Source organism: Delphinus delphis, chromosome 18, assembly GCF_949987515.2.
Source record: "Delphinus delphis chromosome 18, mDelDel1.2, whole genome shotgun sequence".
NCBI lineage: Eukaryota > Metazoa > Chordata > Mammalia > Artiodactyla > Delphinidae > Delphinus > Delphinus delphis.
Window position 1 is genome coordinate 77,565,146 of NC_082700.1, and position 14,508 is coordinate 77,579,653.

Below are 14,508 nucleotides of genomic sequence, written 5' to 3' on the forward strand. Positions count from 1 at the left end.
TCAGCTGCACGTTGGCACAGTAGAAATTCACTGGAGAAGAATGACTTGAATTCTAAGTAACCTGCATCCATTTCAGAATAAACACTGCTGCAGGCTGTGTCTGGTGATTTGGGTTTTGTTCAAAGAAACACGGCTGATGTCTTTGGCTGCGTGAGCTGCGTTTCCTTTTAAAACCGTTTTTCGCTCTGCAGACTCATGTTCGGCTGTTGGAGGTTCGTCCTGTGCAAGGAGACTGGAGGTGACAGTGGTCCTCCCGCGCGAGGGCCCAGTGAGGCCAAAGAGGAAGAAAGTGACCCTCGGGTCGATGTGTCTGACGTCATCAGGCTCGTTCAAAACCAGCCGGGGGGGACGCCCACACCCGCAGGTAGGGCCGCCTTACACCTTTGGGTCCTGATCGTGCCTCTGGTCCTCCCCGGGGGACCGACGTGTTTTAGATCTGGGGGAACAGTGCGGCGGGGGTGGGCCCAGGCTGGGTCCCGGGGCTGCCCCTGCCCTCGTGTGGGTGAGATGTCACCCTGCACGTTTGCCCGTTTGGCATCCTGGCGGTCGACCCGCCGAGGCTGGCTCCGGTGGGACCACGGGACGCACCTGTCTGGGCTCTAGACGGAGCACGGTGCTCCCCCAGGGCTCGGTTCCCCATCTTCGCTTCAGCTTAGGACCACGCACGCCGTTGTTTGGATTTGGGGTCTTGTCAGACTGAGGTGGTGCCGGGCTTGCACTGGTCACCACAGCCGTGGCCCAGGCCCGCGGGACACACTGGGCGGTGCCCACCCGCCCTCGTCGGAGCTCGGCCTGATCCCTGGTCCAGGCCCGGGCCACGTTTCTTCCTGTTCCTGGCCGTCCCGAGCCCTCTCCCCACACCTCTTAGTGGAGGGACGTCGCTCCTGTTCTTACTTTGGCCTGTGTTTAGTCATTTGTTGCCATTCCTTCCCAAACTGACTCCCAAAGTAGTTTTTGCTGGACGAGGGACGCGCGCGCACGGCCACCCGAGGCCCGGTGGTAACCTGCTGGTGAGCGCGCTGGCCTGGGCCGTACGTCCCCCTGGGGCTGGGCCAGGGCCAAAAGCCAGAGACTCATCCGGGGACTTGGGTAACGGTTCTTCCGGCTCTGCCGCTGGAGCTTCCTCGGCCCCGGGCTGGTCCCGTGGCGGCTTGGACGGCTGGGGCTCGGGGCAGTGCTGCCGTCCTGAGACTGCGCTGAGTCCCCGGGTCGCCGGCTGTGTCCTGGGCTCCGTCCTGCTGCGGGCGTATGGGGTATGAAGTCTGCTTGTGTCAGAACTTAAGTCTTTGAAATCACTTGTTAGATTTTTATTGTGGTAAAACGTGCATAACATGAAATTGGCCACTTCAACTACTTTTAAGTGTGGGGTTCAGTGGCATCAAGTACATTCACGCTGCTGTGCAACCGTCCGCTGTCCGTCTCTGAACTTTCTCATCTTCCCAAACTGAAGCTCTGTCCCCGTGAAACGCTCCCTGCCCTCCCCTCCCCCAGCGTGGGCCCCACTGTCCACTTTCTGTCTCCGTGAATCTGACTCCTTCAAAGACCTCGTGTCCATGGAGTCAGACAGCGTCTGTCTCCTTGTGGCTTATTGCAGCCAGCGCGGGGTCCTGGAGGCCCCTCTGTGCTGTGTCCCGGGTCGGGGCTTCACTCCTCAGAGCTGAGGCCTGTTCCCTCGTGGGGATGGGCCACACTGTTTATCCACTGTCTGCTGAGACACTCGGGTGGCTTCCATCTTTTGGCCGCTGTGAACAGCATTGCCGTGAACAAGGTACACGGATGTCTGCCTGAGGCCCTGCTTCCCCTTCTTTGGGTGCATCCCCAGAAGTGGGATTGCGGGTCATGAAAGCGTTCGCCGGTTTTGAAACCAGAAGGGAAGCTGGTTTCCTCCTGTCGAACTGGGTGACGGTGAGGTGAAGGGCTGATCTGTCTGGCCCAACTCCCAGACTCCACATCAGCAGACACTCGTCCTGGAGAAGGTCAGGGGGGCTGGGCCGGGCCAGACTCCGCATCAGCAGACACTCGTCCTGGAGAAGGTCGGGGGGGCTGGGCCGGGCTGCGTGAGCACCGGTGAGCTCGATGTGGCAAGGGGGCCTTCCCGCTCCCGCCTCCCCGTCCACACAAGGCCTTCGTGTCCACACGCAGGTCCCCGCGAGCTCCTGCTGCCTCCCGTGCCTCGGAACCGGTGGGTGATGGGTCTCCCTGGCTGCGCACGCGCCGCGTACAGAGGACGGTGGGCCCACAGCCGCAGCCGGCGTGGCCCCGTTCCTCACAGCAGGCTGCGGGGCACGAGGATGCATTTGTCTGGAAATGTTTGCTCGTGTTTCCAAATGCCTGCTGTCATCGTAGAGCCTGAGTTTCGGGGCAGGAAGGGGAGCTGAGAACGCGTAGCAGTTTCCCTGTCACAGCAGCGGCGAAGGGGCAGGACCCCACCACCATCGCCGCGCACGTTTCCTTTTTAGAAAGTTCTGTCTGTCCCGATTGGCTAATAGTGTCTTTAGTGATGCCAGATGCCACCTCCAATATTCGTTGAATTGTGAAGTTGCTGTTGTTTGGGTCAGAAACCTTAGCATGTCGGTAATTGCTGGCAGCTGAACCCAACACCTTAGTGAGTCTACGGTGTGAGATCCTTCAGGATTCTGGGGAGGGGGCTCCTGAGGAGGGGGTCGGAGGAGACTCGGGGAGGGGCCCTGGGCCATGCACATTTCTGGGGAGGGAGGTTTGCAGAAACAATTCGCTTGGGCTGAAAATGCATTTCAGAAAAGGGGAAAACGACCACAGGAAAGTGATGCTTGGAGAGAAATTGGCTTCCTGTCTGTCCCCAGTGTTTCTGGTCTGGGTGGTGGTTGCAGTTTAAGGAGAACGAGTGACTTTCCATGATCGCGGCCCTCTCGGGGGTCGAGCTGTGCAGAATTGGGTGGACGTCGCGCTCGCGGTTTCCTGGTTCGTGTCTCCCGAAGCTCATTCTGTCTCTCGGGACCGTCCGTCCTTTCCTGGGAGCCTCGTGGTGTTGCTGACCCTCCCGACCGAGCCAAGAGCACCGGCCCGGTCAGTCTGTTCTTCGTGGTTTTGTGTGTCTCGAGGGGGACGTTCTCAAAAGACATGCGCTGTTGGTGGAAACGGAGCTCCTGGTGTAACTTCTGGTGATTCACTTCTCATTTTTAACCTTTCCTGATCCCTTGGTCTTTATTTGGACTTTTTATATTAGCCAGGCAGCTAGAAGGAGTTCCTTTTTGTTTCAGGAGCTGTGTTTTAGAGAACACAGCACCATTCAGGAATTTATAAATACTTGGGACTAGCTGGTGTGTTGCAGGTTGACGCTGGGAGCAGATTGACCATCTTCTTACGGCAGCTGCCGGGGCGCCAGGGCCGGGTGAGGCAGCCGGGGGATGGGGCAGGTCTCAGAGTAGAAGAGCCCCGAGCAGCCCCGAGCTGATCAACCCCCCGGCCACCTTGCAAAGCTCTGGGGACTCCAGGGGAGTCCTCTGTCCCCCAGCGTCTCCTGCATGCTCTTCTCAGGGAACTGACGTGGTGTGTCTCATCTGCACTTAGCACGGACAGGCCGCATCACCTAGAACGAGGAGTGATGGCTGAGCGGCTGGAGGAGTTGCTCACAGGCCTGAGGATGCCTGGGGAGCCCTCAGCCCAGAGCCTGGCCCCCAGGACCCATCTCTGGCAGCCAGCGCAGCATGCCCAGTAGCAGCGGCGAGTCTGTTAATGTTTCATCAGAAACTTAGCGGGTTTTCTGTTTGACTGTGTGCTTTATAACACATGCCATATGACCGAGGTGACCAACGGGCCACACCCTCCTCTGAGTATGACCATGTCTGCTAGCCAGGAGGGTGTCTGAGGGGCCAGCCTTTGCGCCCTTTGACCAGGTCCCACCGCCCAGAAGTTCCTCCTCCCCTGGCCTCGCCCTGCCTGCCTGTCCAGGACTGGCAAACACCCCACCTGTTCCAAGAAGCAGTGCTCCCGGCGTCCCGCCCATCATCCTCCCCCTGGGGCTGCGCCTGCAACCCCATGACCCCATGACCCCGCAGAGCGAGCGCTGCTCCTGTCTGGGCTCTGCATCAAATCAACATGACGATTAACCGCGAAGAACTAGGAAAAAAAATTGCTGCAAATATACAGCCTTTCTCTACGTGGCTCTCCTACAAGGCAGGATCGGCAGGACAGACGTCTTAACAGAAACGACAGCTTTAGGGATGACACAGCAGCACGAGGACAAGAAACGCTGTCCTGGGAATAAACGGAAACGAGAAATGTCGATTTCCACCGGGGATCTCCTCTGTCTCTCTCGTTATGGACAAAAATTTGAAACCCACTGCTGGTAAGAATGCCTGTCCTTATAGCTGACCTGGAAATCAGGTTGATGGTGTGGATAAAGATCTTCAAGCGTTTTGTTTTCAATCAGCAATCTCCACTTCTAGAATGCAGACTAAGGAATGAATTAAAAATTGTCATGAAGATTCATAAACAAAGATGTTCACCAGAGTCATTATTTATGACGATGGATATTTTGGGAAAGCAAAATCACAGGATTGGGGGTGGCGAAGTCATTTAGTTGTCGGCGAGAACCGCCGCATGTCTTATGCGCTAAGAAGTGACGCAGCCGACTATGAACCGATACGCTGCGACGGCAATTCGTGAGCACGGAGTGTGTGTAGTTTTGATGAAAGACCTACCATGAGTGCCCCAGTGTATTTTTCTCATGCATTCGCAGTTGTTTCTTGCCTCTGTTTTTCCGCATCAGGAAGCCTTACCGGCTCCGAGATACGCGTTTCCCAAAGCAGGACGTGAGCCTGGGCCCTGTCGGCCCCAGGACCCACCTCCCATCCCACGCTGACCCTGTTCCCGGAAGCGTATGCCCACACGGGCGCTGTTTCCACAGGAACTGTCCCCACTGCGTGGTCCCTTTGGGAGGCGCCCAGCTTCTCCCGAGGGCAGGAGGGCACAGAGCAGCTTTGAAGGGAGGTCTGGTGGGAGAGTTTTCCTGGGGGAGAAGCTGGGTATGAACAGAGCCGCGGAAAGGGGGGCTAGGCAACCCCCCCCACGCTCCCACCTCCCAACCCCCTCCATTGGGTCACACCGTGGGCACAGCTTGGGAAGGGGCCAGGCCTCCTCCCCCATGGCACCCCCGACCCTGGTCCAGACACTCCAGAATAAACAAGTCAAGAATAAATAAAAATAAATGTATCAGGTGCCTCTTTGGCATCTGTGGAGATGGTCGTAACGTTCTTATAAACAGATGATATTAGGAGACAGCGCAGGCGTGAATTTTACCATACTTAGTCCTCTGTGTTCCAGGCATAAACCCCAGCCAGTCGTGATAGCATTCTTTCAATGTGACGCTGGAGTCTATTTAATACCATTTTTTTCTTTCTTTATAGTTTGATCTTTGTATGCAATATGTTCCAGAAATCTTTCCTTGTCAGTTCGCTTAGGTTGACCTCAGTTTGTATTTCAGGTGGGACGTACTCTAAGTACCAATCTGATGATTCTGTTTTTAGAAATAGATTCTAATCTTGAGAACAGTTATAGATGAACAGACGCGTCGTGAAGGTGGCGCGGGGCTCCCACGCGCCTCACGCTCAGCTTCCACTGTTAGTGACATCTTACATTTTTATCGTGCGTTTGTTACAATTGATGAGCCAATGTTGACATATTGTTATTAAATAAAGTCCTTACTTTATTCAGATTGCCTTGGTGTTTACCTGCTGTCCTTGTTCTGTTAGAGGGTCCCATCCTGACACCACATGACACTTAGTCACCAGGTGTCCGGTCACCTCAGGGTCCTCTCGGCTGTGACGGCCTCTCAGACTCACCTTGTTTGGTGACCTCGACGGCTTTGAGGGGGACCGTTCTGTAGGACGCCCCTCGGCTGGGATCCGTCTGATGTCCTTCTCCTGGTTAGGCTGGGGCGGGGGGTTGGGAGGAACAGCCCAGAGGCAGAAGTGCCCTTGGCATCACCAGGACTCACCCCGCAGGGTGTTGGCCCTGGTCACCTGGCCACGGTGTGACTGTCAGGCTCCCTGTGGCACAGGTTCCCCCCTTCGCGGCCCGTGCTTCTGGAAGCAGGCTGCCCCGTGCAGCCCCTCCCGCAGGCGGGCTGTGAGACTGCTGTCTTCAGGGGTTTCATTAATTTTGCTGCCGTCCGTTGCTGCTTGTCTATTTCCCGAGCTTTATTTCTCCTTTAAGAATCTTTCGAGCTCCTTCCTGATTCATTTACTTTTCATTCAGTCTCAGGGCATTAATGTGATGACTCTATTGATCTTTCCTGCCCCCCAACTCCCCGCTGCTCAGCGGGCACCTCCGTCCCCACACCCCTCGCTTCCTGGCACCGACTGGGCAGAACCAGAGCCTGGTGTCTCCATCCGTCCGCCTAGTTCCGCTCGTACTTGGGTGAGTGAGGATGGGCGTCGTGTGCCAGCAGGGTCTCCACAGAGCTGAACCGAGGGTGCCAGCAGGCGGATCGTTTGACTTTCACTTCTCAGCCTGGAGCCTCGGTGAGCCGAAGCCCTCGGGGAGGCTGCTGGGTCTGCGCGGACTGTCCGGGCCGGCTCTGTCCCCAGCCCAGTGCCGTCCCCACCCTCACTCTCTCCTGCGGGTGACCCTGAGCCCACCCCCCACGGGACCGAATCCCTCGCAGGAGTGCCTTCCCGCCAGTGCCACCCTTCCACCTGCACCACACGCCTGCCTTCCTGGCTGTCGCTGCCCGGACCTTTCCCTTCACCTGAGCCCCACCTGACCACACCTGTGTCCTACCTGTGTCCCACCTGTGTCCCACCTGAGCCCCACCTGAGCCCCGCCTGTGCCCCGCCTGAGCCCACCTGTGCCACACCTGAGCCCCACCTGTGCCCACCTGAGCCCCACCTGTGCCCTACCTGGGGTCTTCATTCTCTCCGGACCCACATCAGTTCAGAGGTGCTGTAGTGTCTCCCACCCGAGAGCCTGCCCGCCGTCTGCACCCAGCCGCTCGGTACGCTCGCAGTGCTGTGGCTGTGGGTACCGTCCACGTCGGGACGCCCGGGTCGCCCTGAGCCCCACCTCTAGCTGCCTCCACAGCATCTCCGCCTGCAGGCCTTGCGTGCTCCACACCTGCTGCACCCTCCGGCTTCTCCATCAGTCCCTGCCCCGCAGCCCCTGGAACCTCCTCTGGGGTCTCTGGGCTGACCCTTGTCATGTGGACTCAGTGTCTCTGTGCTGTTCACTCGCTTATTCTCTCTCCATGTGCGTAGAGATGATTTGATTGATTCAGGTTCATCTAAAATATATGAAGTCCTACAACAGGACTTTTAGCCTTTACTCATTTTCCCACCAGGTAAGGGTTTGCAATTTTTATATTAAAATGCCATTCGGGGGGAGTTCCCTGGTGGTCCAGTGGTTAGCATGCTGCACTTTCACTGCCGAGAGCCCGGGTTCAATCCCTGAATAGGGAACCAGATCCCACAAGCTGTGCAGCACGGCCAAAAATAAGTAAAATAAAATAAAATGCCATTTTCATGCCAAAAATGTTCGGAGCCGTGGTTTTGCTTTGGAAGAAGATGCTTTGAAACAATAGAAAGCGTTTAAGCGACGAGTGCTTACGGTAATTCTCGTCATGCGTTTGTCCTCCCTGCGGACTGTACTTGTGGTCTTGTTCAGCTGCTTTAAAATCAGACCTGGACCTTTAGCCAGGCAGCCTTTTCAGTGACTCTCTGAAAACAGCATTCACTTATTTCATTGGCACCGTCTGCAGCTCTGAAATGCAATTTTTTATTTATTGAATTAAGGAGACCGTGAAATGTGTTCGAGATGCAATATTCCATTTCTCCATGCTTTGAAGGACCCAACAACGGGTCTGATTTCTCTGTGTAATTTCTCCTCCTTCAGATATCAAGGCTTGACTGAATTAAGCATCTTGAGTCATTTGCTGTCCTTCTCTTCTTAAATAAACAGACCTGCCAAGTGGTTTGATGCCTCTTCAGGAAATGCCATGTCTCCTAGTGTCTGACAGCTCTTGTGAGTTTTCCCACCTCTCTTGACCTGTGCCCTGTGCAGCTGGGATCTTTTCTGTTTTCTGAGGTTAGAAGCGGGAAGGCGATCACGACCCCTGGAGAGTTAGGCGGTTAAGAGAAAGGGGGATGTGGCCAACAATCCCAGGTGGCCTCCTCACCTGCAGAGGGAAGAGCTCGGATTTGTGCACCGGGAAGTGGGAAGAGGGATCTGGGTCTTCAGGACTCAGTTCTGAGGTCATCTGACGGAAGTACATTTTCTTTCTTGTGTTAGCACAAACACGGAAGAAAACTTGACCCGGCAAACAGCTGTGCAGCCCACGCGTGGGTGTCGCCTCCTGCACATGTGTGTGGTCAGTTATGGACACTCACGGGCACACGTGTCTCTTGGGCGGAGCTGGATCCCTGGGGTGTGGTTAACAGGACCCAGCAGCCTGGCTGCAGAGTCGGGACTGGTGTCCGCAGACAGAGATGTCGGGATGTGATGGATGCCCTGAGTACAGACAGCTGTTAACCAGGGAGCAGCCTCACACCTGGGGGCAGGGGGACGGGGCCCTGGCTGGCCTGGGCTTTTGAGGAGGAACAGAATTCAGTGGGTGGAGGGAAAGAAGAGCCCCCCTCCCGCCCCGGCGGAGGGACACGGCGCCTTGCACTGCTCATCTGCTCTGACAGATAAAGTGGGTAGAAACGGGGATTACTGCGTGGTGGGCGTTCACCTCGAAGCAGATGTTGGGAGACAGGAAGGGAGGGTTACACGGGGGGCGGGGAGGAGAGAGGTGCCCTCGCAGTAAAGTAGATAAAGAAAAGCTACTCTGAGATCTGAGGACACTTAGACCTGATGAGTTTCTAGGCGATGCTGGGAGCAGGGACCTCGCTAAAGGCCGCTGAAGGCGAGGGACGGGCAGACTCCAGTCTGTGGGAAGCCTTACGTGACCCACGAAAAAGTTGCGGAGAAGCAAGAATTGGAGGAGAACCTGCAGGTCCGAAGAGCCGCCGGGAAGTAGCGGCCAATCCAGTGTGTGAGCTGCACCGCGCAGGTCCCAATTCTAACACACCCACTGGGCTCAGAGAACAGAGGAACGATGTGCAGATCCCAATTCTGACACACCCACTGGGCTCAGAAAAAAGAGCAACGACATTTAAACTAAGAGGTGTTAACCGTGTTGCGGCCACGCAGCTGTCGATTGTCGCGTGTTTGTGTTTAGATGGTGGTGGCTGGTCTCCTTAGATCACACGGGGGCAGGGGCGGTGCGGCGGTTGGCGGGATGAGGGAGGCGCAGGGCGGGTCGGGCGCAGACACCCGCAGTCCTTACCCTGTGCCGCTGCTTCTGTGCACATTTGAAGTTTCTACTCTGGGCGGAAAATCCCCTGTAACGTAACTTGCGTGGCAGAGACCTCCGACTCGAGGCCACGACTGTGGGTCATCACAGTCGGGGCTGGTTCTCTGCCGGATCGCATCCCTGGGGACCAGCGGAGAGCAGGCTTCGTTCCGTCCAGCCGGGCCCACAGTTACTAGACCTGAATGCAGAGGAAAGGTTTTCGCTTTTCAAATAAATCTGGTGCGTTTTTCCTCCTTAAAAAAAAGCCATGATTGGGCTTCCCTGGTGGCGCAGTGGTTGAGAGTCCGCCTGCCAATGCAGGGGACGCGGGTTCGTGCCCCGGTCCGGGAAGATCCCACATGCCGCGGAGCGGCTGGGCCCGTGAGCCATGGCCGCTGAGCCCGCGCGTCCGGAGCCTGTGCTCCGCAACGGGAGAGGCCACATCAGTGAGGGGCCGCGTACCGCAAAAGAAAAAGCCATGACAGCTCTGCTCCAGAGTGCGTTTTCAGCCGCAGCAGCAGGCGCGTGGGGCGGCCCGGTCTGCGCGTTGCTCGCGTGCGTGTGGGACCAGGAGCCGCAGGTCGCGTGGGCGTGGCTTTGGCACAGGGGCGGGGCAGGCGTTGGAATGAGCCTGGAAGCTTCATGGCGCTGCCCCGAGGCGGGGTGGACGAGAGCCACCCTCGGGAAGAGGAGGGCTGCTGCCCCGAGTGACACCCCACCCCGGGAGTGTCCCCGTCAGCTCCTGGCTCCGGGGCGCCGTCTGAGGTTGGTGCCGGGGACACAGTCAGAGATGGTAGCTGGCCTTTGCGAGACTGACTCCGGGCCACCAGCGCCTGGAAGGACTCGCCCGGCCCCTGGACTCAGGTGCCAGCAGAGGCCGGGCTGGCCATGGCCTTGGGCCGTTCGCCTTCGGGTTTGCTGTGCGTCCCCCTGTGGGCTTAACCTTTGCCACAGACGGCGGCCAGGCCCTGCTCAAGCCGAGGGGTGAGCTCTGGAGTCACGGCGGCCCTTCCCGTCCCCCCGAGGGCACTGGCTCCAGTGGGGCGTCGGGGGTGGGACACAGACAGCAGGAAAAGCCTGCTCTTAGGGCGTTAGCAGAGTCACTGCAGGAGGCAGCGGGAGCTGATCCGAAGCTCGTCCCCAGGTTAACTCTTCAACCCCCGCGGAGCCTAGGAAGCAGGCAGGGTTCATCTTGGCCTCACGGCCACACATACCGCTCAGAATCTGCAGGGACGGGCCTCTGTGGCCTGCACTCACCGCCCGCCTGGACCGCCAGCACCTGCTCGGCACCTCCAAGGTGTACGGGGAGGCCCGGCCCGGCAGCGGGGCAGGGGATGGGGCCTCTGTGCCCTGTGGGATTCGTCCTGTGGAGTCCCTTTTCTCAGGGGCCCTGTTTCCTGGCGTCCTTTCCGCTGGACGTTGACGCGTGATACAGAGCCGGAGGAGCCCGTCGGGGTGAGTGAGGCGAGGGGGGCAGGATGCCACGGCCGCTTTGAAGACACTGGACAGTTTCTTCCAAAATTCTTACCACGTGATCCAGCGACCGCTCTCCTGTGTGTTTACCCAGACGAGCTGAAAACTTACACCCACGCGAAGCTGCACGTGGATGTTTGTGGCAGCTTATTCAGAGCAGCCCGGGTGCCCTTCAGCAGGCGACGGATGAACAAACTGTGGTCCATCGGCCGACGATTCTGTTCAGGGCTGAGAGGAAATGAGCAGAGAGGATCTTAGGGCAGGTGAAACCGTTCTGCACGGCTGTGGTGGTAGAGGCAGGACATCACGATCTGTCAACACCCAGAGAACTTTACAGCACAAAGGGTGAACCTCAATGCATGCGAAGGAAACAAGCCATTGAGGGGGTCAGGGGTCTCAGGAAGCACACACGTGACAAGTGTGCGGTCAGTGAAGGGCGGGTGCCGTGCCGACGTGAGTGGCCTGGGGAGGGAGGGGGTCTGTACACAAGGGCCAAGGGACCCCTGGGGTTGGTTAGTGCCTTCCTCCCTGTTGGTAACAGTTAGCAGTTAGGCGGGAATGTTTGCCTGTTTGAAGTGTGGTGTTGAAGGGCCTCTTCTCCTGTCTTTAGTTTTGAGGATGGCGTGAGCAGGACGTGTGTCCTCAGTCCCAGACCAGTGACCCTCTGGGTGCAGGAATGTCACGTGTGGGAGGGTCCCGGGGGCTGCTGCTGAGACACACGGACCGTCTCACGCCGCTGGGACCCAGCTGCCCTGGCATCCCCAGCGCTGGCCCCCCAGAGACTTCTAAACACCACCCCCGTTATGAACAGGCCGACCTTCCCGTGGGCCCCAGGCCGCTCCCCAAATTCTCAGTTCAGACGCGTTGATGGGCCTTTTGAAAGTGGGACCAGTTTCCTGGCCCTGGACACGTCAGTGATAGGATTTGTGTTTCCCAACAGATAAACACTTCGGAAGATGTGACAGGATCACATCACAAGGTCTAAGTTCAGCAAGGGGACGCCTCGTGTGCCCCCCAAATTCATGTGTCAGAGTCCTGACCCCCAGCACCTCAAAATATGAGCTTATTTGGGAAAAGGGTTGTTGCAGGTGTAACTAGGTAAGATGAGGCCTTACTAGAATGGGGCGGTCCTGATCCAACGTGACTGGTGTCCTCATAAAATTGGGAAATTGAGACACACACAGGGAGAAGAGACACACACAGGGAGAAGAGACACGCACAGGGAGAAGAGACACACACAGGGAGAGACACACACAGGGAGAGACACACACAGGGAGGAGAGACACACAGGGAGAGACACACACAGGGAGAGAGACACACACAGGGAGAAGAGACACACACAGGGAGAAGAGACACGCACAGGGAGAAGAGACACACACAGGGAGAAGAGACACGCACAGGGAGAGACACACACAGGGAGAGACACACACAGGGAGGAGAGACACACAGGGAGAGACACACACAGGGAGAGAGACACACACAGGGAGAGAGACACACACAGGGAGAAGAGACACACACAGGGAGAAGAGACACGCACAGGGAGAGACACACACAGGGAGAGACACACACAGGGAGGAGAGACACACAGGGAGAGACACACACAGGGAGAGAGACACACACAGGGAGAAGAGACACACACAGGGAGAAAAGAGACACAGGGAGAAGAGACACACACAGGGAAAAGAGACACACACAGAGAGAGACACACACAGGGAGGAGAAGCACACAGGGAGAGACACACACAGGGAGAGAGACACACAGGGAGAGACACACACAGGGAGAGACACACACAGGGAGAGAGACACACACAGGGAGAAGAGACACACACAGGGAGAAGAGACACGCACAGGGAGAAGAGACACACACAGGGAGAAGAGACACGCACAGGGAGAGACACGCACAGGGAGAAGAGACACACACACAGGGAGAGAGACACGCACAGGGAGAAGAGACACACACACAGGGAGAGAGACACGCACAGGGAGAAGAGACACACACACAGGGAGAGAGACACACACAGGGAAAAGAGACACGCACAGGGAGAAGAGACACGCACAGGGAGAGAGACACAGGGAGAAGAGACACGCACAGGGAGAGAAGAGACACACACAGGGAGAAGAGACACACACAGGGAGAGACACACCCAGGGAGAGAGACACACACAGGGAGAAGAGACACACACAGGGAGAGACACACACAGGGAGAGACACACACAGGGAGAAGAGACACGCACAGGGAGAGACACACACAGGGAGGAGAGACATACAGGGAGAGACACACACAGGGAGAGAGACACACACAGGGAGAGACACATAGGGAGAAGAGACACACACAGGGAGAGACACACACAGGGAGAAGAGACACGTACAGGGAGAAGCCATGTGAAGGCGACGGCGGGGATCGGAGTCATGCTTCTACCAGGCAAGGATGCCAGGAACCACCAGAGGCTGGGAGAGAGCCCGGGACAGACCCTCCCTCATGGCCTCAGAAGGAGCCAGTCTGCCGACACCTTGACCTTGGACTCCTGGCTGGAGACTCTGAGAGAACAGATCCCTGTCGTTTAAGCCGCCCCGTCTGGGGAACTCTGTTACAGTGGCCCCAGGACACTCACAGCTTTCCTGCTGGCCATCTGCCATTTAATGCAGTTACCAAGCTTTTGGTGAAAGCCTGATTCAGTGCTGGTTATTTGGAAGAATATGTTTTTGGGGTCGAAGTGAAGGAATCAATAAGGTGGTGTGTGATTTAGTCGCTGGTGGCAGAAAATTCGTGGACGCTTTGTCAGAAAAGATTTTCCTTAATCTGAAAACAATCTGAATGTTTTGCTGGAAAACATTTGCGATTCAGCTGCTCTGGGAGCTTATTAGATGCCTTTCTGCAAAGCACGGATTGTAAATACTAAGTCCTCGTGCAGGACGATGGTTACACCTCGAGGTTACTGTTTCTCTAAAGTGAATTCTTTAAAACTCCAGTTTAAAAATTATCTCATGGAGTCAGAGAAAGAGAACACAGAGGAAAAGTACCGGGTGGTGGACTTCCTCTTTGTTTGGGAGGAAGGTGAGTGTCTTCCTGACACCCCGTTGGACAGTCTTCGGGAGGCGAAGGCGGTGACTGTGCGTTTGTAAACCCAGGAGCCTCGTACCCGCTGTGGGGCCCTGACGGCAGATCCAGGAACGGAAGCTCGGGTGACTCAGAGGAAAGGGGCCTTTGTTTCGTTGGAAAGCGGAACAGGCACTTTGAAACTTGACCACATTCCTGACCTCAGCCCATCCTCGTGTCCACGTTTTCTGTGGCTTATACAACAGCTGGGCCACGTGTTGCACAGACTGACTTGCCGTCCGGAGCACCGCAGAGGCAGGTGTGGGAGGACCGCGGCGGGGGTCTCCCTGGAGGGCGGCGGCCGGATTGGGGGCTGGGGAGGCTGCCCCAGGCCCCTCGTGCACAAGGACAGGAGGAGGGACAGCACAGAAACGGCACAAAATGTCAGCAGCCGCAGCTCTCAAGGGAGGAAAATCAAGCACGTGGAAGAAAGAAAAATGTCACCTTTGAGTTTCAATTTCCAGATGCATCTGTGAACTTCACCGAACAGCAGATAAGGAATTTGTTTTACGCTCTGGGGAAAGTAAGGCCAAACCCCGTCCTTGTCATTTGAGGGCCGCACCTTGGAGCCAGGTGGGAGGAGCAGAAACAGGTCAGCTGGGCCCACAGGGCTCTCGCAGCCTCGGCGG

At 57.0% G+C, this 14,508-nt stretch overlaps 1 protein-coding gene across 1 annotated transcript in view; it reads left to right on the forward strand.

The window, feature by feature from the left end:
• Nucleotides 1–227: 227 nt before the first annotated feature.
• Nucleotides 228–14,508, forward strand: part of MCF2L (MCF.2 cell line derived transforming sequence like) — a 121,333-nt gene continuing 107,052 nt past the window's right edge. Inside the window, exon 1 of the mRNA XM_059995867.1 lies at nt 228–364. The gene's annotated coding sequence lies outside the window, so the exon portion shown is untranslated. The remainder of the gene's footprint in view (nt 365–14,508) is intronic.